Source organism: Hyla sarda, unplaced genomic scaffold (assembly GCF_029499605.1).
Source record: "Hyla sarda isolate aHylSar1 unplaced genomic scaffold, aHylSar1.hap1 scaffold_660, whole genome shotgun sequence".
Lineage (NCBI taxonomy): Eukaryota > Metazoa > Chordata > Amphibia > Anura > Hylidae > Hyla > Hyla sarda.
The window spans coordinates 135323-161132 of NW_026610676.1; the positions used below are offsets into that span (position 1 = coordinate 135323).

Sequence of the window (25810 nt, forward strand, 5' to 3'; positions counted from 1 at the left end):
CCTACCTGCACAGGTGTGCTGGCTACTCAAATGATCCAATTAAGGAGGCCATTTAGTCAGCAGCAGCAGAAGTCCTGTGCCTGGACGCTCCAACAGCGGCCAGACACAAGCAGAAGCAGAAGCAGCAGCAGCACCACCTTTTGTTTTTTGGCTGCAGCAGCAGCAGCAGCAAGGCCCACAGGGCTGGCTAGCTGGCTAGCCAGCAAGCAGGTAGCAATGAAAGTAGGAATCTTTCTTTTTAACCCTGTAAGGGGGTGGTGCACTGTACCCGAAGATACTGCCATATCGGGTCAATGCATAGGGCGACGGAAGCAAGCTTCGAAATCGGCCCCCGTTCTCAAAAATACATTTAATATATGGTCCCCAGATAGGGGACGTATCAGATATTAAACTGATAAGAACAGATACTACACTTGATCTTAGCCAAAAGGCCGAGAAGCGATAACCGTGAAAGGGGCGGGCCCAACAAGGTCCCCTTCATGGGCACTATCACTGCTTGCTGTCAGGGAGGCTGCCAGACAATTTTCCATGCACACTCTGGGCTGGGGGGCAGTCAACCACCAGTACACACAGCAGAACCTAAACCCATACCATTATTGCTAAGCAGCAAGACAGGGGCCCATTGCACTCCCACGGGGCCTTTTTAAATGCAATCCATAACCCGGATTTGCCAGGAACCCTTCTTACTCCTCCTACTTGCATGTGACACTGGGCTTAGGATCTGCATAGGAAACACACACACAAGCACACACCTACCTTTGTTGCCTGCAGATGCCTCCTTGGCTGTCCCCAAACGGTATCAAACCAACACCCACGGGAAGCTGTAAGCATAGAGGACATGCCTGCACCCCATTGGACTTACCTGTGTGGGTTAAACCCGGGTTATTTGACAACCTATGGCGGTGATGGTTCTGCTCAGGCAGAGCAGTGCTGATGCTCCTCATAAAGCTGTCGCTGCTGTGAAGGTTCTAGGTGACATCACAAATCCCTATGGTTACATACACAACAAAGCTGGGTTGTTGTTGTTTACACTCTGCAAGGCCTGTGGAAGTGAGTGACATCATAGCACTGTAGTTCTGAGGGTTCTAGATGGATGCAACAATCTCCTGTTGCTTCTATGAAGGCCATAATAGACGACATCACCAAACAGCTCCATAGTCACATACACAGCAAAGGAGAGATGTTGTTTACACCTAGTGATGTCAGTGGTATTGAGTGACATCACAGCACAGTGCTAAGGCTCCTGGGCCTGGACACAGCAGCGGCTGCAATATCTCAACGGAGAATACGTTTATATATATGTGTGTGTGTGCGCGTATATATATATATATATATATATATATATATATATATATATATATATATTTCTCCGCCGAAATCACTTTTAAACCCATTTCCACCTTTTTTTCCCTTCTCTTCCTCTTACTTTTTTTTCACGTTTTTTTACGTTTTTCTCCTTTTCGCCTCTTTTCTGGGCGTATTATTCTTCTTTTTCTTCTTTTTTTTCGTCTAATGCATACCCCATCAGTGCAGCAATGCTTATTCAATACCGCCAGCAGATGGAGACACTGGGGGATAATTTTCTAAGGATTTATACTGATTTTTCCTGTCTGAATTTGTCGCACAGAAAGTTGCAGGCCAAATATGTGTGACATTTCTGCGACTTTAGCTTCTAGAGCATTTTTACAACATTATACATAGGTGCTGAATACATAAAAAGCGACTGTTCAGCGACAGACAAGTCGCATCGGCTGAAAGTAGGCCAGAATGTCAGTCCATGTTGGAGCAGGTTTAGATACAGTCTAAAGCATAGATCTCAAAGTCTGTGCACAGAATTTAGCAAGGGCCTCGCACCTTCTGATGCATCAGGTAGGTGCACAATAGCATAGCCTAACCCTCTGTACTTTGGTCTATATTGATGCGGGACATAGACAGCCAGCTGATGACCAATCCATTAGTGCAATGGATGGCTGGAAGCATTTGTCTTTGCCTTTGCAATACCACAGAAGCAATGCATGGTCAATGTACAGCAATGACACACCTGTGTGAACAGCCAGGAGACCCCCCCCCCCATGTTATGTTACATAGTTACATAGTTAGTACGGTCGAAAAAAGACATATGTCCATCAAGTTCAACCAGGGAATTAAGGGGTAGGGGTGTGGCGCGATATTGGGGAAGGGATGAGATGTTATATTTCTTCATAAGCATTAATCTTATTTTGTCAATTAGGAACATTCAGCACCCACCCGCTATCAAGGCAGCTGCCTATCATGTCATGCCCTACCTGCACAGGTGTGCTGGCTACTCAAATGATCCAATTAAGGAGGCCATTTAGTCAGCAGCAGCAGAAGTCCTGTGCCTGGACGCTCCAACAGCGGCCAGACACAAGCAGAAGCAGAAGCAGCAGCAGCACCACCTTTTGTTTTTTGGCTGCAGCAGCAGCAGCAGCAAGGCCCACAGGGCTGGCTAGCTGGCTAGCCAGCAAGCAGGTAGCAATGAAAGTAGGAATCTTTCTTTTTAACCCTGTAAGGGGGTGGTGCACTGTACCCGAAGATACTGCCATATCGGGTCAATGCATAGGGCGACGGAAGCAAGCTTCGAAATCGGCCCCCGTTCTCAAAAATACATTTAATATATGGTCCCCAGATAGGGGACGTATCAGATATTAAACTGATAAGAACAGATACTACACTTGATCTTAGCCAAAAGGCCGAGAAGCGATAACCGTGAAAGGGGCGGGCCCAACAAGGTCCCCTTCATGGGCACTATCACTGCTTGCTGTCAGGGAGGCTGCCAGACAATTTTCCATGCACACTCTGGGCTGGGGGGCAGTCAACCACCAGTACACACAGCAGAACCTAAACCCATACCATTATTGCTAAGCAGCAAGACAGGGGCCCATTGCACTCCCACGGGGCCTTTTTAAATGCAATCCATAACCCGGATTTGCCAGGAACCCTTCTTACTCCTCCTACTTGCATGTGACACTGGGCTTAGGATCTGCATAGGAAACACACACACAAGCACACACCTACCTTTGTTGCCTGCAGATGCCTCCTTGGCTGTCCCCAAACGGTATCAAACCAACACCCACGGGAAGCTGTAAGCATAGAGGACATGCCTGCACCCCATTGGACTTACCTGTGTGGGTTAAACCCGGGTTATTTGACAACCTATGGCGGTGATGGTTCTGCTCAGGCAGAGCAGTGCTGATGCTCCTCATAAAGCTGTCGCTGCTGTGAAGGTTCTAGGTGACATCACAAATCCCTATGGTTACATACACAACAAAGCTGGGTTGTTGTTGTTTACACTCTGCAAGGCCTGTGGAAGTGAGTGACATCATAGCACTGTAGTTCTGAGGGTTCTAGATGGATGCAACAATCTCCTGTTGCTTCTATGAAGGCCATAATAGACGACATCACCAAACAGCTCCATAGTCACATACACAGCAAAGGAGAGATGTTGTTTACACCTAGTGATGTCAGTGGTATTGAGTGACATCACAGCACAGTGCTAAGGCTCCTGGGCCTGGACACAGCAGCGGCTGCAATATCTCAACGGAGAATACGTTTATATATATGTGTGTGTGTGCGCGTATATATATATATATATATATATATATATATATATATATTTCTCCGCCGAAATCACTTTTAAACCCATTTCCACCTTTTTTTCCCTTCTCTTCCTCTTACTTTTTTTTCACGTTTTTTTACGTTTTTCTCCTTTTCGCCTCTTTTCTGGGCGTATTATTCTTCTTTTTCTTCTTTTTTTTCGTCTAATGCATACCCCATCAGTGCAGCAATGCTTATTCAATACCGCCAGCAGATGGAGACACTGGGGGATAATTTTCTAAGGATTTATACTGATTTTTCCTGTCTGAATTTGTCGCACAGAAAGTTGCAGGCCAAATATGTGTGACATTTCTGCGACTTTAGCTTCTAGAGCATTTTTACAACATTATACATAGGTGCTGAATACATAAAAAGCGACTGTTCAGCGACAGACAAGTCGCATCGGCTGAAAGTAGGCCAGAATGTCAGTCCATGTTGGAGCAGGTTTAGATACAGTCTAAAGCATAGATCTCAAAGTCTGTGCACAGAATTTAGCAAGGGCCTCGCACCTTCTGATGCATCAGGTAGGTGCACAATAGCATAGCCTAACCCTCTGTACTTTGGTCTATATTGATGCGGGACATAGACAGCCAGCTGATGACCAATCCATTAGTGCAATGGATGGCTGGAAGCATTTGTCTTTGCCTTTGCAATACCACAGAAGCAATGCATGGTCAATGTACAGCAATGACACACCTGTGTGAACAGCCAGGAGACCCCCCCCCCCCCATGTTATGTTACATAGTTACATAGTTAGTACGGTCGAAAAAAGACATATGTCCATCAAGTTCAACCAGGGAATTAAGGGGTAGGGGTGTGGCGCGATATTGGGGAAGGGATGAGATTTTATATTTCTTCATAAGCATTAATCTTATTTTGTCAATTAGGAACATTCAGCACCCACCCGCTATCAAGGCAGCTGCCTATCATGTCATGCCCTACCTGCACAGGTGTGCTGGCTACTCAAATGATCCAATTAAGGAGGCCATTTAGTCAGCAGCAGCAGAAGTCCTGTGCCTGGACGCTCCAACAGCGGCCAGACACAAGCAGAAGCAGAAGCAGCAGCAGCACCACCTTTTGTTTTTTGGCTGCAGCAGCAGCAGCAGCAAGGCCCACAGGGCTGGCTAGCTGGCTAGCCAGCAAGCAGGTAGCAATGAAAGTAGGAATCTTTCTTTTTAACCCTGTAAGGGGGTGGTGCACTGTACCCGAAGATACTGCCATATCGGGTCAATGCATAGGGCGACGGAAGCAAGCTTCGAAATCGGCCCCCGTTCTCAAAAATCCATTTAATATATGGTCCCCAGATAGGGGACGTATCAGATATTAAACTGATAAGAACAGATACTACACTTGATCTTAGCCAAAAGGCCGAGAAGCGATAACCGTGAAAGGGGCGGGCCCAACAAGGTCCCCTTCATGGGCACTATCACTGCTTGCTGTCAGGGAGGCTGCCAGACAATTTTCCATGCACACTCTGGGCTGGGGGGCAGTCAACCACCAGTACACACAGCAGAACCTAAACCCATACCATTATTGCTAAGCAGCAAGACAGGGGCCCATTGCACTCCCACGGGGCCTTTTTAAATGCAATCCATAACCCGGATTTGCCAGGAACCCTTCTTACTCCTCCTACTTGCATGTGACACTGGGCTTAGGATCTGCATAGGAAACACACACACAAGCACACACCTACCTTTGTTGCCTGCAGATGCCTCCTTGGCTGTCCCCAAACGGTATCAAACCAACACCCACGGGAAGCTGTAAGCATAGAGGACATGCCTGCACCCCATTGGACTTACCTGTGTGGGTTAAACCCGGGTTATTTGACAACCTATGGCGGTGATGGTTCTGCTCAGGCAGAGCAGTGCTGATGCTCCTCATAAAGCTGTCGCTGCTGTGAAGGTTCTAGGTGACATCACAAATCCCTATGGTTACATACACAACAAAGCTGGGTTGTTGTTGTTTACACTCTGCAAGGCCTGTGGAAGTGAGTGACATCATAGCACTGTAGTTCTGAGGGTTCTAGATGGATGCAACAATCTCCTGTTGCTTCTATGAAGGCCATAATAGACGACATCACCAAACAGCTCCATAGTCACATACACAGCAAAGGAGAGATGTTGTTTACACCTAGTGATGTCAGTGGTATTGAGTGACATCACAGCACAGTGCTAAGGCTCCTGGGCCTGGACACAGCAGCGGCTGCAATATCTCAACGGAGAATACGTTTATATATATGTGTGTGTGTGCGCGTATATATATATATATATATATATATATATATATATATATATATATTTCTCCGCCGAAATCACTTTTAAACCCATTTCCACCTTTTTTTCCCTTCTCTTCCTCTTACTTTTTTTTCACGTTTTTTTACGTTTTTCTCCTTTTCGCCTCTTTTCTGGGCGTATTATTCTTCTTTTTCTTCTTTTTTTTCGTCTAATGCATACCCCATCAGTGCAGCAATGCTTATTCAATACCGCCAGCAGATGGAGACACTGGGGGATAATTTTCTAAGGATTTATACTGATTTTTCCTGTCTGAATTTGTCGCACAGAAAGTTGCAGGCCAAATATGTGTGACATTTCTGCGACTTTAGCTTCTAGAGCATTTTTACAACATTATACATAGGTGCTGAATACATAAAAAGCGACTGTTCAGCGACAGACAAGTCGCATCGGCTGAAAGTAGGCCAGAATGTCAGTCCATGTTGGAGCAGGTTTAGATACAGTCTAAAGCATAGATCTCAAAGTCTGTGCACAGAATTTAGCAAGGGCCTCGCACCTTCTGATGCATCAGGTAGGTGCACAATAGCATAGCCTAACCCTCTGTACTTTGGTCTATATTGATGCGGGACATAGACAGCCAGCTGATGACCAATCCATTAGTGCAATGGATGGCTGGAAGCATTTGTCTTTGCCTTTGCAATACCACAGAAGCAATGCATGGTCAATGTACAGCAATGACACACCTGTGTGAACAGCCAGGAGACCCCCCCCCCCCATGTTATGTTACATAGTTACATAGTTAGTACGGTCGAAAAAAGACATATGTCCATCAAGTTCAACCAGGGAATTAAGGGGTAGGGGTGTGGCGCGATATTGGGGAAGGGATGAGATTTTATATTTCTTCATAAGCATTAATCTTATTTTGTCAATTAGGAACATTCAGCACCCACCCGCTATCAAGGCAGCTGCCTATCATGTCATGCCCTACCTGCACAGGTGTGCTGGCTACTCAAATGATCCAATTAAGGAGGCCATTTAGTCAGCAGCAGCAGAAGTCCTGTGCCTGGACGCTCCAACAGCGGCCAGACACAAGCAGAAGCAGAAGCAGCAGCAGCACCACCTTTTGTTTTTTGGCTGCAGCAGCAGCAGCAGCAAGGCCCACAGGGCTGGCTAGCTGGCTAGCCAGCAAGCAGGTAGCAATGAAAGTAGGAATCTTTCTTTTTAACCCTGTAAGGGGGTGGTGCACTGTACCCGAAGATACTGCCATATCGGGTCAATGCATAGGGCGACGGAAGCAAGCTTCGAAATCGGCCCCCGTTCTCAAAAATCCATTTAATATATGGTCCCCAGATAGGGGACGTATCAGATATTAAACTGATAAGAACAGATACTACACTTGATCTTAGCCAAAAGGCCGAGAAGCGATAACCGTGAAAGGGGCGGGCCCAACAAGGTCCCCTTCATGGGCACTATCACTGCTTGCTGTCAGGGAGGCTGCCAGACAATTTTCCATGCACACTCTGGGCTGGGGGGCAGTCAACCACCAGTACACACAGCAGAACCTAAACCCATACCATTATTGCTAAGCAGCAAGACAGGGGCCCATTGCACTCCCACGGGGCCTTTTTAAATGCAATCCATAACCCGGATTTGCCAGGAACCCTTCTTACTCCTCCTACTTGCATGTGACACTGGGCTTAGGATCTGCATAGGAAACACACACACAAGCACACACCTACCTTTGTTGCCTGCAGATGGCTCCTTGGCTGTCCCTAAACGGTATCAAACCAACACCCACGGGAAGCTGTAAGCATAGAGGACATGCCTGCACCCCATTGGACTTACCTGTGTGGGTTAAACCCGGGTTATTTGACAACCTATGGCGGTGATGGTTCTGCTCAGGCAGAGCAGTGCTGATGCTCCTCATAAAGCTGTCGCTGCTGTGAAGGTTCTAGGTGACATCACAAATCCCTATGGTTACATACACAACAAAGCTGGGTTGTTGTTGTTTACACTCTGCAAGGCCTGTGGAAGTGAGTGACATCATAGCACTGTAGTTCTGAGGGTTCTAGATGGATGCAACAATCTCCTGTTGCTTCTATGAAGGCCATAATAGACGACATCACCAAACAGCTCCATAGTCACATACACAGCAAAGGAGAGATGTTGTTTACACCTAGTGATGTCAGTGGTATTGAGTGACATCACAGCACAGTGCTAAGGCTCCTGGGCCTGGACACAGCAGCGGCTGCAATATCTCAACGGAGAATACGTTTATATATATGTGTGTGTGTGCGCGTATATATATATATATATATATATATATATATATATATATTTCTCCGCCGAAATCACTTTTAAACCCATTTCCACCTTTTTTTCCCTTCTCTTCCTCTTACTTTTTTTTCACGTTTTTTTACGTTTTTCTCCTTTTCGCCTCTTTTCTGGGCGTATTATTCTTCTTTTTCTTCTTTTTTTTCGTCTAATGCATACCCCATCAGTGCAGCAATGCTTATTCAATACCGCCAGCAGATGGAGACACTGGGGGATAATTTTCTAAGGATTTATACTGATTTTTCCTGTCTGAATTTGTCGCACAGAAAGTTGCAGGCCAAATATGTGTGACATTTCTGCGACTTTAGCTTCTAGAGCATTTTTACAACATTATACATAGGTGCTGAATACATAAAAAGCGACTGTTCAGCGACAGACAAGTCGCATCGGCTGAAAGTAGGCCAGAATGTCAGTCCATGTTGGAGCAGGTTTAGATACAGTCTAAAGCATAGATCTCAAAGTCTGTGCACAGAATTTAGCAAGGGCCTCGCACCTTCTGATGCATCAGGTAGGTGCACAATAGCATAGCCTAACCCTCTGTACTTTGGTCTATATTGATGCGGGACATAGACAGCCAGCTGATGACCAATCCATTAGTGCAATGGATGGCTGGAAGCATTTGTCTTTGCCTTTGCAATACCACAGAAGCAATGCATGGTCAATGTACAGCAATGACACACCTGTGTGAACAGCCAGGAGACCCCCCCCCCCCATGTTATGTTACATAGTTACATAGTTAGTACGGTCGAAAAAAGACATATGTCCATCAAGTTCAACCAGGGAATTAAGGGGTAGGGGTGTGGCGCGATATTGGGGAAGGGATGAGATTTTATATTTCTTCATAAGCATTAATCTTATTTTGTCAATTAGGAACATTCAGCACCCACCCGCTATCAAGGCAGCTGCCTATCATGTCATGCCCTACCTGCACAGGTGTGCTGGCTACTCAAATGATCCAATTAAGGAGGCCATTTAGTCAGCAGCAGCAGAAGTCCTGTGCCTGGACGCTCCAACAGCGGCCAGACACAAGCAGAAGCAGAAGCAGCAGCAGCACCACCTTTTGTTTTTTGGCTGCAGCAGCAGCAGCAGCAAGGCCCACAGGGCTGGCTAGCTGGCTAGCCAGCAAGCAGGTAGCAATGAAAGTAGGAATCTTTCTTTTTAACCCTGTAAGGGGGTGGTGCACTGTACCCGAAGATACTGCCATATCGGGTCAATGCATAGGGCGACGGAAGCAAGCTTCGAAATCGGCCCCCGTTCTCAAAAATCCATTTAATATATGGTCCCCAGATAGGGGACGTATCAGATATTAAACTGATAAGAACAGATACTACACTTGATCTTAGCCAAAAGGCCGAGAAGCGATAACCGTGAAAGGGGCGGGCCCAACAAGGTCCCCTTCATGGGCACTATCACTGCTTGCTGTCAGGGAGGCTGCCAGACAATTTTCCATGCACACTCTGGGCTGGGGGGCAGTCAACCACCAGTACACACAGCAGAACCTAAACCCATACCATTATTGCTAAGCAGCAAGACAGGGGCCCATTGCACTCCCACGGGGCCTTTTTAAATGCAATCCATAACCCGGATTTGCCAGGAACCCTTCTTACTCCTCCTACTTGCATGTGACACTGGGCTTAGGATCTGCATAGGAAACACACACACAAGCACACACCTACCTTTGTTGCCTGCAGATGCCTCCTTGGCTGTCCCCAAACGGTATCAAACCAACACCCACGGGAAGCTGTAAGCATAGAGGACATGCCTGCACCCCATTGGACTTACCTGTGTGGGTTAAACCCGGGTTATTTGACAACCTATGGCGGTGATGGTTCTGCTCAGGCAGAGCAGTGCTGATGCTCCTCATAAAGCTGTCGCTGCTGTGAAGGTTCTAGGTGACATCACAAATCCCTATGGTTACATACACAACAAAGCTGGGTTGTTGTTGTTTACACTCTGCAAGGCCTGTGGAAGTGAGTGACATCATAGCACTGTAGTTCTGAGGGTTCTAGATGGATGCAACAATCTCCTGTTGCTTCTATGAAGGCCATAATAGACGACATCACCAAACAGCTCCATAGTCACATACACAGCAAAGGAGAGATGTTGTTTACACCTAGTGATGTCAGTGGTATTGAGTGACATCACAGCACAGTGCTAAGGCTCCTGGGCCTGGACACAGCAGCGGCTGCAATATCTCAACGGAGAATACGTTTATATATATGTGTGTGTGTGCGCGTATATATATATATATATATATATATATATATATATATATATATTTCTCCGCCGAAATCACTTTTAAACCCATTTCCACCTTTTTTTCCCTTCTCTTCCTCTTACTTTTTTTTCACGTTTTTTTACGTTTTTCTCCTTTTCGCCTCTTTTCTGGGCGTATTATTCTTCTTTTTCTTCTTTTTTTTCGTCTAATGCATACCCCATCAGTGCAGCAATGCTTATTCAATACCGCCAGCAGATGGAGACACTGGGGGATAATTTTCTAAGGATTTATACTGATTTTTCCTGTCTGAATTTGTCGCACAGAAAGTTGCAGGCCAAATATGTGTGACATTTCTGCGACTTTAGCTTCTAGAGCATTTTTACAACATTATACATAGGTGCTGAATACATAAAAAGCGACTGTTCAGCGACAGACAAGTCGCATCGGCTGAAAGTAGGCCAGAATGTCAGTCCATGTTGGAGCAGGTTTAGATACAGTCTAAAGCATAGATCTCAAAGTCTGTGCACAGAATTTAGCAAGGGCCTCGCACCTTCTGATGCATCAGGTAGGTGCACAATAGCATAGCCTAACCCTCTGTACTTTGGTCTATATTGATGCGGGACATAGACAGCCAGCTGATGACCAATCCATTAGTGCAATGGATGGCTGGAAGCATTTGTCTTTGCCTTTGCAATACCACAGAAGCAATGCATGGTCAATGTACAGCAATGACACACCTGTGTGAACAGCCAGGAGACCCCCCCCCCCCCCATGTTATGTTACATAGTTACATAGTTAGTACGGTCGAAAAAAGACATATGTCCATCAAGTTCAACCAGGGAATTAAGGGGTAGGGGTGTGGCGCGATATTGGGGAAGGGATGAGATTTTATATTTCTTCATAAGCATTAATCTTATTTTGTCAATTAGGAACATTCAGCACCCACCCGCTATCAAGGCAGCTGCCTATCATGTCATGCCCTACCTGCACAGGTGTGCTGGCTACTCAAATGATCCAATTAAGGAGGCCATTTAGTCAGCAGCAGCAGAAGTCCTGTGCCTGGACGCTCCAACAGCGGCCAGACACAAGCAGAAGCAGAAGCAGCAGCAGCACCACCTTTTGTTTTTTGGCTGCAGCAGCAGCAAGGCCCACAGGGCTGGCTAGCTGGCTAGCCAGCAAGCAGGTAGCAATGAAAGTAGGAATCTTTCTTTTTAACCCTGTAAGGGGGTGGTGCACTGTACCCGAAGATACTGCCATATCGGGTCAATGCATAGGGCGACGGAAGCAAGCTTCGAAATCGGCCCCCGTTCTCAAAAATCCATTTAATATATGGTCCCCAGATAGGGGACGTATCAGATATTAAACTGATAAGAACAGATACTACACTTGATCTTAGCCAAAAGGCCGAGAAGCGATAACCGTGAAAGGGGCGGGCCCAACAAGGTCCCCTTCATGGGCACTATCACTGCTTGCTGTCAGGGAGGCTGCCAGACAATTTTCCATGCACACTCTGGGCTGGGGGGCAGTCAACCACCAGTACACACAGCAGAACCTAAACCCATACCATTATTGCTAAGCAGCAAGACAGGGGCCCATTGCACTCCCACGGGGCCTTTTTAAATGCAATCCATAACCCGGATTTGCCAGGAACCCTTCTTACTCCTCCTACTTGCATGTGACACTGGGCTTAGGATCTGCATAGGAAACACACACACAAGCACACACCTACCTTTGTTGCCTGCAGATGCCTCCTTGGCTGTCCCCAAACGGTATCAAACCAACACCCACGGGAAGCTGTAAGCATAGAGGACATGCCTGCACCCCATTGGACTTACCTGTGTGGGTTAAACCCGGGTTATTTGACAACCTATGGCGGTGATGGTTCTGCTCAGGCAGAGCAGTGCTGATGCTCCTCATAAAGCTGTCGCTGCTGTGAAGGTTCTAGGTGACATCACAAATCCCTATGGTTACATACACAACAAAGCTGGGTTGTTGTTGTTTACACTCTGCAAGGCCTGTGGAAGTGAGTGACATCATAGCACTGTAGTTCTGAGGGTTCTAGATGGATGCAACAATCTCCTGTTGCTTCTATGAAGGCCATAATAGACGACATCACCAAACAGCTCCATAGTCACATACACAGCAAAGGAGAGATGTTGTTTACACCTAGTGATGTCAGTGGTATTGAGTGACATCACAGCACAGTGCTAAGGCTCCTGGGCCTGGACACAGCAGCGGCTGCAATATCTCAACGGAGAATACGTTTATATATATGTGTGTGTGTGCGCGTATATATATATATATATATATATATATATATATATATATATATATTTCTCCGCCGAAATCACTTTTAAACCCATTTCCACCTTTTTTTCCCTTCTCTTCCTCTTACTTTTTTTTCACGTTTTTTTACGTTTTTCTCCTTTTCGCCTCTTTTCTGGGCGTATTATTCTTCTTTTTCTTCTTTTTTTTCGTCTAATGCATACCCCATCAGTGCAGCAATGCTTATTCAATACCGCCAGCAGATGGAGACACTGGGGGATAATTTTCTAAGGATTTATACTGATTTTTCCTGTCTGAATTTGTCGCACAGAAAGTTGCAGGCCAAATATGTGTGACATTTCTGCGACTTTAGCTTCTAGAGCATTTTTACAACATTATACATAGGTGCTGAATACATAAAAAGCGACTGTTCAGCGACAGACAAGTCGCATCGGCTGAAAGTAGGCCAGAATGTCAGTCCATGTTGGAGCAGGTTTAGATACAGTCTAAAGCATAGATCTCAAAGTCTGTGCACAGAATTTAGCAAGGGCCTCGCACCTTCTGATGCATCAGGTAGGTGCACAATAGCATAGCCTAACCCTCTGTACTTTGGTCTATATTGATGCGGGACATAGACAGCCAGCTGATGACCAATCCATTAGTGCAATGGATGGCTGGAAGCATTTGTCTTTGCCTTTGCAATACCACAGAAGCAATGCATGGTCAATGTACAGCAATGACACACCTGTGTGAACAGCCAGGAGACCCCCCCCCCCCCCATGTTATGTTACATAGTTACATAGTTAGTACGGTCGAAAAAAGACATATGTCCATCAAGTTCAACCAGGGAATTAAGGGGTAGGGGTGTGGCGCGATATTGGGGAAGGGATGAGATTTTATATTTCTTCATAAGCATTAATCTTATTTTGTCAATTAGGAACATTCAGCACCCACCCGCTATCAAGGCAGCTGCCTATCATGTCATGCCCTACCTGCACAGGTGTGCTGGCTACTCAAATGATCCAATTAAGGAGGCCATTTAGTCAGCAGCAGCAGAAGTCCTGTGCCTGGACGCTCCAACAGCGGCCAGACACAAGCAGAAGCAGAAGCAGCAGCAGCACCACCTTTTGTTTTTTGGCTGCAGCAGCAGCAGCAGCAAGGCCCACAGGGCTGGCTAGCTGGCTAGCCAGCAAGCAGGTAGCAATGAAAGTAGGAATCTTTCTTTTTAACCCTGTAAGGGGGAGGTGCACTGTACCCGAAGATACTGCCATATCGGGTCAATGCATAGGGCGACGGAAGCAAGCTTCGAAATCGGCCCCCGTTCTCAAAAATCCATTTAATATATGGTCCCCAGATAGGGGACGTATCAGATATTAAACTGATAAGAACAGATTTTTTTTTTTTTTTTTTATCTAAAGCCGAGGAACGTGCTTTCGATTCACCCAAAGTGCAAGAAAAAGTGCAAACGTGTTACACTAAAAAAACGTGCACAAAGGATGCGGTCTATCGCAAGCCCTTCTCCGATAGGAGAGAGGCCCCCCAACAAACCTTACCCTTCGCCTCCGGACCAAAAGGTACCTGCGAGGTTCCAGGTTCGATGTCCCTTTTCGCCGAAGCTACTAGGGGACCACAAATGCTCCCGGCATCCCCCTTGGCGTTAGCCAAGGTATCTGCCCGCAGAGCCGATTACGGTAGGTACCCTGCCAAGCAGGAGTACCCGGGGTGTTTGCAGGGAGGTGCGGAACCTAATGGCCACACACACCTCCCCTAGACCGCCAGGAGGGACACCCAGAAGGGCTACCGCATCCTGACAAATCCTGTGAACACACAACACGCAAAAAGTGACACAGTGACGAAAAATAAATAAATAAGTGAATGTGTGCAGATATACTGCCCGGACATCCGGCCGGATCTATAAAAATTTCTCTGATCCTAGCCAGAAGGCCGGGAATCAAGAGGTGAGTGCCACAAGGTGAAGAGATTATGGTGCCCGTGCTTCAACTCAGTGAGTCTATCCTCCCAGTGAGTTTCGGCACCTCGGGGTCACCACTCCCCGAGGCACAAAAGTACCTCGGCTCTAGACCCTCTCAGCCTCATGGCGAGACCCGGAGGGAACAGGTCACATCGGGGCAGCCGTCGAGCTGATTCCTCAGAACCAGCCCCGGAAAGCCCTGGTACACCTGCATCCTCCATGCAGCACCCATCCCCGCCAGCATGAAAACTGATAAGAACAGATACTACACTTGATCTTAGCCAAAAGGCCGAGAAGCGATAACCGTGAAAGGGGCGGGCCCAACAAGGTCCCCTTCATGGGCACTATCACTGCTTGCTGTCAGGGAGGCTGCCAGACAATTTTCCATGCACACTCTGGGCTGGGGGGCAGTCAACCACCAGTACACACAGCAGAACCTAAACCCATACCATTATTGCTAAGCAGCAAGACAGGGGCCCATTGCACTCCCACGGGGCCTTTTTAAATGCAATCCATAACCCGGATTTGCCAGGAACCCTTCTTACTCCTCCTACTTGCATGTGACACTGGGCTTAGGATCTGCATAGGAAACACACACACAAGCACACACCTACCTTTGTTGCCTGCAGATGCCTCCTTGGCTGTCCCCAAACGGTATCAAACCAACACCCACGGGAAGCTGTAAGCATAGAGGACATGCCTGCACCCCATTGGACTTACCTGTGTGGGTTAAACCCGGGTTATTTGACAACCTATGGCGGTGATGGTTCTGCTCAGGCAGAGCAGTGCTGATGCTCCTCATAAAGCTGTCGCTGCTGTGAAGGTTCTAGGTGACATCACAAATCCCTATGGTTACATACACAACAAAGCTGGGTTGTTGTTGTTTACACTCTGCAAGGCCTGTGGAAGTGAGTGACATCATAGCACTGTAGTTCTGAGGGTTCTAGATGGATGCAACAATCTCCTGTTGCTTCTATGAAGGCCATAATAGACGACATCACCAAACAGCTCCATAGTCACATACACAGCAAAGGAGAGATGTTGTTTACACCTAGTGATGTCAGTGGTATTGAGTGACATCACAGCACAGTGCTAAGGCTCCTGGGCCTGGACACAGCAGCGGCTGCAATATCTCAACGGAGAATACGTTTATATATATGTGTGTGTGTGCGCGTATATATATATATATATATATATATATATATATATATATATATATTTCTCCGCCGAAATCACTTTTAAACCCATTTCCACCTTTTTTTCCCTTCTCTTCCTCTTACTTTTTTTTCACGTTTTTTTACGTTTTTCTCCTTTTCGCCTCTTTTCTGGGCGTATTATTCTTCTTTTTCTTCTTTTTTTTCGTCTAATGCATACCCCATCAGTGCAGCAATGCTTATTCAATACCGCCAGCAGATGGAGACACTGGGGGATAATTTTCTAAGGATTTATACTGATTTTTCCTGTCTGAATTTGTCGCACAGAAAGTTGCAGGCCAAATATGTGTGACATTTCTGCGACTTTAGCTTCTAGAGCATTTTTACAACATTATACATAGGTGCTGAATACATAAAAAGCGACTGTTCAGCGACAGACAAGTCGCATCGGCTGAAAGTAGGCCAGAATGTCAGTCCATGTTGGAGCAGGTTTAGATACAGTCTAAAGCATAGATCTCAAAGTCTGTGCACAGAATTTAGCAAGGGCCTCGCACCTTCTGATGCATCAGGTAGGTGCACAATAGCATAGCCTAACCCTCTGTACTTTGGTCTATATTGATGCGGGACATAGACAGCCAGCTGATGACCAATCCATTAGTGCAATGGATGGCTGGAAGCATTTGTCTTTGCCTTTGCAATACCACAGAAGCAATGCATGGTCAATGTACAGCAATGACACACCTGTGTGAACAGCCAGGAGACCCCCCCCCCCATGTTATGTTACATAGTTACATAGTTAGTACGGTCGAAAAAAGACATATGTCCATCAAGTTCAACCAGGGAATTAAGGGGTAGGGGTGTGGCGCGATATTGGGGAAGGGATGAGATTTTATATTTCTTCATAAGCATTAATCTTATTTTGTCAATTAGGAACATTCAGCACCCACCCGCTATCAAGGCAGCTGCCTATCATGTCATGCCCTACCTGCACAGGTGTGCTGGCTACTCAAATGATCCAATTAAGGAGGCCATTTAGTCAGCAGCAGCAGAAGTCCTGTGCCTGGACGCTCCAACAGCGGCCAGACACAAGCAGAAGCAGAAGCAGCAGCAGCACCACCTTTTGTTTTTTGGCTGCAGCAGCAGCAGCAGCAAGGCCCACAGGGCTGGCTAGCTGGCTAGCCAGCAAGCAGGTAGCAATGAAAGTAGGAATCTTTCTTTTTAACCCTGTAAGGGGGTGGTGCACTGTACCCGAAGATACTGCCATATCGGGTCAATGCATAGGGCGACGGAAGCAAGCTTCGAAATCGGCCCCCGTTCTCAAAAATCCATTTAATATATGGTCCCCAGATAGGGGACGTATCAGATATTAAACTGATAAGAACAGATACTACACTTGATCTTAGCCAAAAGGCCGAGAAGCGATAACCGTGAAAGGGGCGGGCCCAACAAGGTCCCCTTCATGGGCACTATCACTGCTTGCTGTCAGGGAGGCTGCCAGACAATTTTCCATGCACACTCTGGGCTGGGGGGCAGTCAACCACCAGTACACACAGCAGAACCTAAACCCATACCATTATTGCTAAGCAGCAAGACAGGGGCCCATTGCACTCCCACGGGGCCTTTTTAAATGCAATCCATAACCCGGATTTGCCAGGAACCCTTCTTACTCCTCCTACTTGCATGTGACACTGGGCTTAGGATCTGCATAGGAAACACACACACAAGCACACACCTACCTTTGTTGCCTGCAGATGCCTCCTTGGCTGTCCCCAAACGGTATCAAACCAACACCCACGGGAAGCTGTAAGCATAGAGGACATGCCTGCACCCCATTGGACTTACCTGTGTGGGTTAAACCCGGGTTATTTGACAACCTATGGCGGTGATGGTTCTGCTCAGGCAGAGCAGTGCTGATGCTCCTCATAAAGCTGTCGCTGCTGTGAAGGTTCTAGGTGACATCACAAATCCCTATGGTTACATACACAACAAAGCTGGGTTGTTGTTGTTTACACTCTGCAAGGCCTGTGGAAGTGAGTGACATCATAGCACTGTAGTTCTGAGGGTTCTAGATGGATGCAACAATCTCCTGTTGCTTCTATGAAGGCCATAATAGACGACATCACCAAACAGCTCCATAGTCACATACACAGCAAAGGAGAGATGTTGTTTACACCTAGTGATGTCAGTGGTATTGAGTGACATCACAGCACAGTGCTAAGGCTCCTGGGCCTGGACACAGCAGCGGCTGCAATATCTCAACGGAGAATACGTTTATATATATGTGTGTGTGTGCGCGTATATATATATATATATATATATATATATATATATATATATATTTCTCCGCCGAAATCACTTTTAAACCCATTTCCACCTTTTTTTCCCTTCTCTTCCTCTTACTTTTTTTTCACGTTTTTTTACGTTTTTCTCCTTTTCGCCTCTTTTCTGGGCGTATTATTCTTCTTTTTCTTCTTTTTTTTCGTCTAATGCATACCCCATCAGTGCAGCAATGCTTATTCAATACCGCCAGCAGATGGAGACACTGGGGGATAATTTTCTAAGGATTTATACTGATTTTTCCTGTCTGAATTTGTCGCACAGAAAGTTGCAGGCCAAATATGTGTGACATTTCTGCGACTTTAGCTTCTAGAGCATTTTTACAACATTATACATAGGTGCTGAATACATAAAAAGCGACTGTTCAGCGACAGACAAGTCGCATCGGCTGAAAGTAGGCCAGAATGTCAGTCCATGTTGGAGCAGGTTTAGATACAGTCTAAAGCATAGATCTCAAAGTCTGTGCACAGAATTTAGCAAGGGCCTCGCACCTTCTGATGCATCAGGTAGGTGCACAATAGCATAGCCTAACCCTCTGTACTTTGGTCTATATTGATGCGGGACATAGACAGCCAGCTGATGACCAATCCATTAGTGCAATGGATGGCTGGAAGCATTTGTCTTTGCCTTTGCAATACCACAGAAGCAATGCATGGTCAATGTACAGCAATGACACACCTGTGTGAACAGCCAGGAGACCCCCCCCCCCCCCATGTTATGTTACATAGTTACATAGTTAGTACGGTCGAAAAAAGACATATGTCCATCAAGTTCAACCAGGGAATTAAGGGGTAGGGGTGTGGCGCGATATTGGGGAAGGGATGAGATTTTATATTTCTTCATAAGCATTAATCTTATTTTGTCAATTAGGAACATTCAGCACCCACCCGCTATCAAGGCAGCTGCCTATCATGTCATGCCCTACCTGCACAGGTGTGCTGGCTACTCAAATGATCCAATTAAGGAGGCCATTTAGTCAGCAGCAGCAGAAGTCCTGTGCCTGGACGCTCCAACAGCGGCCAGACACAAGCAGAAGCAGAAGCAGCAGCAGCACCACCTTTTGTTTTTTGGCTGCAGCAGCAGCAGCAGCAAGGCCCACAGGGCTGGCTAGCTGGCTAGCCAGCAAGCAGGTAGCAATGAAAGTAGGAATCTTTCTTTTTAACCCTGTAAGGGGGTGGTGCACTGTACCCGAAGATACTGCCATATCGGGTCAATGCATAGGGCGACGGAAGCAAGCTTCGAAATCGGCCCCCGTTCTCAAAAATCCATTTAATATATGGTCCCCAGATAGGGGACGTATCAGATATTAAACTGATAAGAACAGATACTACACTTGATCTTAGCCAAAAGGCCGAGAAGCGATAACCGTGAAAGGGGCGGGCCCAACAAGGTCCCCTTCATGGGCACTATCACTGCTTGCTGTCAGGGAGGCTGCCAGACAATTTTCCATGCACACTCTGGGCTGGGGGGCAGTCAACCACCAGTACACACAGCAGAACCTAAACCCATACCATTATTGCTAAGCAGCAAGACAGGGGCCCATTGCACTCCCACGGGGCCTTTTTAAATGCAATCCATAACCCGGATTTGCCAGGAACCCTTCTTACTCCTCCTACTTGCATGTGACACTGGGCTTAGGATCTGCATAGGAAACACACACACAAGCACACACCTACCTTTGTTGCCTGCAGATGCCTCCTTGGCTGTCCCCAAACGGTATCAAACCAACACCCACGGGAAGCTGTAAGCATAGAGGACATGCCTGCACCCCATTGGACTTACCTGTGTGGGTTAAACCCGGGTTATTTGACAACCTATGGCGGTGATGGTTCTGCTCAGGCAGAGCAGTGCTGATGCTCCTCATAAAGCTGTCGCTGCTGTGAAGGTTCTAGGTGACATCACAAATCCCTATGGTTACATACACAACAAAGCTGGGTTGTTGTTGTTTACACTCTGCAAGGCCTGTGGAAGTGAGTGACATCATAGCACTGTAGTTCTGAGGGTTCTAGATGGATGCAACAATCTCCTGTTGCTTCTATGAAGGCCATAATAGACGACATCACCAAACAGCTCCATAGTCACATACACAGCAAAGGAGAGATGTTGTTTACACCTAGTGATGTCAGTGGTATTGAGTGACATCACAGCACAGTGCTAAGGCTCCTGGGCCTGGACACAGCAGCGGCTGCAATATCTCAACGGAGAATACGTTTATATATATGTGTGTGTGTGCGCGTATATATATATATATATATATATATATATATTTCTCCGCCGAAATCACTTTTAAACCCATTTCCACCTTTTTTTCCCTTCTCTTCCTCTTACTTTTTTTTCACGTTTTTTTACGTTTTTCTCCTTTTCGCCTCTTTTCTGGGCGTATTATTCTTCTTTTTCTTCTTTTTTTTCGTCTAATGCATACCCCATCAGTGCAGCAATGCTTATTCAATACCGCCAGCAGATGGAGACACTGGGGGATAATTTTCTAAGGATTTATACTGATTTTTCCTGTCTGAATTTGTCGCACAGAAAGTTGCAGGCCAAATATGTGTGACATTTCTGCGACTTTAGCTTCTAGAGCATTTTTACAACATTATACATAGGTGCTGAATACATAAAAAGCGACTGTTCAGCGACAGACAAGTCGCATCGGCTGAAAGTAGGCCAGAATGTCAGTCCATGTTGGAGCAGGTTTAGATACAGTCTAAAGCATAGATCTCAAAGTCTGTGCACAGAATTTAGCAAGGGCCTCGCACCTTCTGATGCATCAGGTAGGTGCACAATAGCATAGCCTAACCCTCTGTACTTTGGTCTATATTGATGCGGGACATAGACAGCCAGCTGATGACCAATCCATTAGTGCAATGGATGGCTGGAAGCATTTGTCTTTGCCTTTGCAATACCACAGAAGCAATGCATGGTCAATGTACAGCAATGACACACCTGTGTGAACAGCCAGGAGACCCCCCCCCCCCCCCATGTTATGTTACATAGTTACATAGTTAGTACGGTCGAAAAAAGACATATGTCCATCAAGTTCAACCAGGGAATTAAGGGGTAGGGGTGTGGCGCGATATTGGGGAAGGGATGAGATTTTATATTTCTTCATAAGCATTAATCTTATTTTGTCAATTAGGAACATTCAGCACCCACCCGCTATCAAGGCAGCTGCCTATCATGTCATGCCCTACCTGCACAGGTGTGCTGGCTACTCAAATGATCCAATTAAGGAGGCCATTTAGTCAGCAGCAGCAGAAGTCCTGTGCCTGGACGCTCCAACAGCGGCCAGACACAAGCAGAAGCAGAAGCAGCAGCAGCACCACCTTTTGTTTTTTGGCTGCAGCAGCAGCAGCAGCAAGGCCCACAGGGCTGGCTAGCTGGCTAGCCAGCAAGCAGGTAGCAATGAAAGTAGGAATCTTTCTTTTTAACCCTGTAAGGGGGTGGTGCACTGTACCCGAAGATACTGCCATATCGGGTCAATGCATAGGGCGACGGAAGCAAGCTTCGAAATCGGCCCCCGTTCTCAAAAATCCATTTAATATATGGTCCCCAGATAGGGGACGTATCAGATATTAAACTGATAAGAACAGATACTACACTTGATCTTAGCCAAAAGGCCGAGAAGCGATAACCGTGAAAGGGGCGGGCCCAACAAGGTCCCCTTCATGGGCACTATCACTGCTTGCTGTCAGGGAGGCTGCCAGACAATTTTCCATGCACACTCTGGGCTGGGGGGCAGTCAACCACCAGTACACACAGCAGAACCTAAACCCATACCATTATTGCTAAGCAGCAAGACAGGGGCCCATTGCACTCCCACGGGGCCTTTTTAAATGCAATCCATAACCCGGATTTGCCAGGAACCCTTCTTACTCCTCCTACTTGCATGTGACACTGGGCTTAGGATCTGCATAGGAAACACACACACAAGCACACACCTACCTTTGTTGCCTGCAGATGCCTCCTTGGCTGTCCCCAAACGGTATCAAACCAACACCCACGGGAAGCTGTAAGCATAGAGGACATGCCTGCACCCCATTGGACTTACCTGTGTGGGTTAAACCCGGGTTATTTGACAACCTATGGCGGTGATGGTTCTGCTCAGGCAGAGCAGTGCTGATGCTCCTCATAAAGCTGTCGCTGCTGTGAAGGTTCTAGGTGACATCACAAATCCCTATGGTTACATACACAACAAAGCTGGGTTGTTGTTGTTTACACTCTGCAAGGCCTGTGGAAGTGAGTGACATCATAGCACTGTAGTTCTGAGGGTTCTAGATGGATGCAACAATCTCCTGTTGCTTCTATGAAGGCCATAATAGACGACATCACCAAACAGCTCCATAGTCACATACACAGCAAAGGAGAGATGTTGTTTACACCTAGTGATGTCAGTGGTATTGAGTGACATCACAGCACAGTGCTAAGGCTCCTGGGCCTGGACACAGCAGCGGCTGCAATATCTCAACGGAGAATACGTTTATATATATGTGTGTGTGTGCGCGTATATATATATATATATATATATATATATATATATATATATATATATTTCTCCGCCGAAATCACTTTTAAACCCATTTCCACCTTTTTTTCCCTTCTCTTCCTCTTACTTTTTTTTCACGTTTTTTTACGTTTTTCTCCTTTTCGCCTCTTTTCTGGGCGTATTATTCTTCTTTTTCTTCTTTTTTTTCGTCTAATGCATACCCCATCAGTGCAGCAATGCTTATTCAATACCGCCAGCAGATGGAGACACTGGGGGATAATTTTCTAAGGATTTATACTGATTTTTCCTGTCTGAATTTGTCGCACAGAAAGTTGCAGGCCAAATATGTGTGACATTTCTGCGACTTTAGCTTCTAGAGCATTTTTACAACATTATACATAGGTGCTGAATACATAAAAAGCGACTGTTCAGCGACAGACAAGTCGCATCGGCTGAAAGTAGGCCAGAATGTCAGTCCATGTTGGAGCAGGTTTAGATACAGTCTAAAGCATAGATCTCAAAGTCTGTGCACAGAATTTAGCAAGGGCCTCGCACCTTCTGATGCATCAGGTAGGTGCACAATAGCATAGCCTAACCCTCTGTACTTTGGTCTATATTGATGCGGGACATAGACAGCCAGCTGATGACCAATCCATTAGTGCAATGGATGGCTGGAAGCATTTGTCTTTGCCTTTGCAATACCACAGAAGCAATGCATGGTCAATGTACAGCAATGACACACCTGTGTGAACAGCCAGGAGACCCCCCCCCCCCCCCATGTTATGTTACATAGTTACATAGTTAGTACGGTCGAAAAAAGACATATGTCCATCAAGTTCAACCAGGGAATTAAGGGGTAGGGGTGTGGCGCGATATTGGGGAAGGGATGAGATTTTATATTTCTTCATAAGCATTAATCTTATTTTGTCAATTAGGAACATTCAGCACCCACCCGCTATCAAGGCAGCTGCCTATCATGTCATGCCCTACCTGCACAGGTGTGCTGGCTACTCAAATGATCCAATTAAGGAGGCCATTTAGTCAGCAGCAGCAGAAGTCCTGTGCCTGGACGCTCCAACAGCGGCCAGACACAAGCAGAAGCAGAAGCAGCAGCAGCACCACCTTTTGTTTTTTGGCTGCAGCAGCAGCAGCAGCAAGGCCCACAGGGCTGGCTAGCTGGCTAGCCAGCAAGCAGGTAGCAATGAAAGTAGGAATCTTTCTTTTTAACCCTGTAAGGGGGTGGTGCACTGTACCCGAAGATACTGCCATATCGGGTCAATGCATAGGGCGACGGAAGCAAGCTTCGAAATCGGCCCCCGTTCTCAAAAATCCATTTAATATATGGTCCCCAGATAGGGGACGTATCAGATATTAAACTGATAAGAACAGATACTACACTTGATCTTAGCCAAAAGGCCGAGAAGCGATAACCGTGAAAGGGGCGGGCCCAACAAGGTCCCCTTCATGGGCACTATCACTGCTTGCTGTCAGGGAGGCTGTCAGACAATTTTCCATGCACACTCTGGGCTGGGGGGCAGTCAACCACCAGTACACACAGCAGAACCTAAACCCATACCATTATTGCTAAGCAGCAAGACAGGGGCCCATTGCACTCCCACGGGGCCTTTTTAAATGCAATCCATAACCCGGATTTGCCAGGAACCCTTCTTACTCCTCCTACTTGCATGTGACACTGGGCTTAGGATCTGCATAGGAAACACACACACAAGCACACACCTACCTTTGTTGCCTGCAGATGCCTCCTTGGCTGTCCCCAAACGGTATCAAACCAACACCCACGGGAAGCTGTAAGCATAGAGGACATGCCTGCACCCCATTGGACTTACTTGTGTGGGTTAAACCCGGGTTATTTGACAACCTATGGCGGTGATGGTTCTGCTCAGGCAGAGCAGTGCTGATGCTCCTCATAAAGCTGTCGCTGCTGTGAAGGTTCTAGGTGACATCACAAATCCCTATGGTTACATACACAACAAAGCTGGGTTGTTGTTGTTTACACTCTGCAAGGCCTGTGGAAGTGAGTGACATCATAGCACTGTAGTTCTGAGGGTTCTAGATGGATGCAACAATCTCCTGTTGCTTCTATGAAGGCCATAATAGACGACATCACCAAACAGCTCCATAGTCACATACACAGCAAAGGAGAGATGTTGTTTACACCTAGTGATGTCAGTGGTATTGAGTGACATCACAGCACAGTGCTAAGGCTCCTGGGCCTGGACACAGCAGCGGCTGCAATATCTCAACGGAGAATACGTTTATATATATGTGTGTGTGTGCGCGTATATATATATATATATATATATATATATATATATATATATATATATATATTTCTCCGCCGAAATCACTTTTAAACCCATTTCCACCTTTTTTTCCCTTCTCTTCCTCTTACTTTTTTTTCACGTTTTTTTACGTTTTTCTCCTTTTCGCCTCTTTTCTGGGCGTATTATTCTTCTTTTTCTTCTTTTTTTTCGTCTAATGCATACCCCATCAGTGCAGCAATGCTTATTCAATACCGCCAGCAGATGGAGACACTGGGGGATAATTTTCTAAGGATTTATACTGATTTTTCCTGTCTGAATTTGTCGTACAGAAAGTTGCAGGCCAAATATGTGTGACATTTCTGCGACTTTAGCTTCTAGAGCATTTTTACAACATTATACATAGGTGCTGAATACATAAAAAGCGACTGTTCAGCGACAGACAAGTCGCATCGGCTGAAAGTAGGCCAGAATGTCAGTCCATGTTGGAGCAGGTTTAGATACAGTCTAAAGCATAGATCTCAAAGTCTGTGCACAGAATTTAGCAAGGGCCTCGCACCTTCTGATGCATCAGGTAGGTGCACAATAGCATAGCCTAACCCTCTGTACTTTGGTCTATATTGATGCGGGACATAGACAGCCAGCTGATGACCAATCCATTAGTGCAATGGATGGCTGGAAGCATTTGTCTTTGCCTTTGCAATACCACAGAAGCAATGCATGGTCAATGTACAGCAATGACACACCTGTGTGAACAGCCAGGAGACCCCCCCCCCCCATGTTATGTTACATAGTTACATAGTTAGTACGGTCGAAAAAAGACATATGTCCATCAAGTTCAACCAGGGAATTAAGGGGTAGGGGTGTGGCGCGATATTGGGGAAGGGATGAGATTTTATATTTCTTCATAAGCATTAAT

At 46.3% G+C, this 25810-nt stretch overlaps 11 non-coding genes and 1 pseudogene across 11 annotated transcripts; all 12 read right to left on the minus strand.

Annotated features, from left to right (window-relative positions):
* Window positions 1-252: 252 nt before the first annotated feature.
* Window positions 253-443, minus strand: LOC130342893 (U2 spliceosomal RNA). Its single transcript, XR_008882353.1, has one exon. It is a non-coding gene; the product is annotated as a U2 spliceosomal RNA (small nuclear RNA).
* Window positions 444-2532: 2089 nt separating this feature from the next.
* On the minus strand, window positions 2533-2723 carry LOC130342905 (U2 spliceosomal RNA). Its single transcript, XR_008882364.1, has one exon. It is a non-coding gene; the product is annotated as a U2 spliceosomal RNA (small nuclear RNA).
* Window positions 2724-4804: 2081 nt separating this feature from the next.
* On the minus strand, window positions 4805-4995 carry LOC130342970 (U2 spliceosomal RNA). Its single transcript, XR_008882420.1, has one exon. It is a non-coding gene; the product is annotated as a U2 spliceosomal RNA (small nuclear RNA).
* Window positions 4996-7081: 2086 nt separating this feature from the next.
* On the minus strand, window positions 7082-7272 carry LOC130342971 (U2 spliceosomal RNA). The gene has a single exon (XR_008882421.1). It is a non-coding gene; the product is annotated as a U2 spliceosomal RNA (small nuclear RNA).
* A 2080-nt stretch (window positions 7273-9352) lies between these two features.
* LOC130342972 (U2 spliceosomal RNA) lies at window positions 9353-9543 on the minus strand. The gene has a single exon (XR_008882422.1). It is a non-coding gene; the product is annotated as a U2 spliceosomal RNA (small nuclear RNA).
* Window positions 9544-11623: 2080 nt separating this feature from the next.
* On the minus strand, window positions 11624-11814 carry LOC130342973 (U2 spliceosomal RNA). The gene has a single exon (XR_008882423.1). It is a non-coding gene; the product is annotated as a U2 spliceosomal RNA (small nuclear RNA).
* Window positions 11815-13902: 2088 nt separating this feature from the next.
* On the minus strand, window positions 13903-14086 carry LOC130342915 (U2 spliceosomal RNA). The gene has a single exon (XR_008882372.1). It is a non-coding gene; the product is annotated as a U2 spliceosomal RNA (small nuclear RNA).
* A 690-nt stretch (window positions 14087-14776) lies between these two features.
* On the minus strand, window positions 14777-14936 carry LOC130342922 (U2 spliceosomal RNA; annotated as a pseudogene).
* Window positions 14937-17021: 2085 nt separating this feature from the next.
* On the minus strand, window positions 17022-17212 carry LOC130342887 (U2 spliceosomal RNA). Its single transcript, XR_008882348.1, has one exon. It is a non-coding gene; the product is annotated as a U2 spliceosomal RNA (small nuclear RNA).
* A 2086-nt stretch (window positions 17213-19298) lies between these two features.
* Window positions 19299-19489, minus strand: LOC130342888 (U2 spliceosomal RNA). The gene has a single exon (XR_008882349.1). It is a non-coding gene; the product is annotated as a U2 spliceosomal RNA (small nuclear RNA).
* A 2075-nt stretch (window positions 19490-21564) lies between these two features.
* LOC130342889 (U2 spliceosomal RNA) lies at window positions 21565-21755 on the minus strand. Its single transcript, XR_008882350.1, has one exon. It is a non-coding gene; the product is annotated as a U2 spliceosomal RNA (small nuclear RNA).
* A 2091-nt stretch (window positions 21756-23846) lies between these two features.
* On the minus strand, window positions 23847-24037 carry LOC130342890 (U2 spliceosomal RNA). Its single transcript, XR_008882351.1, has one exon. It is a non-coding gene; the product is annotated as a U2 spliceosomal RNA (small nuclear RNA).
* Between the last annotated feature and the right edge of the window lie 1773 nt (window positions 24038-25810).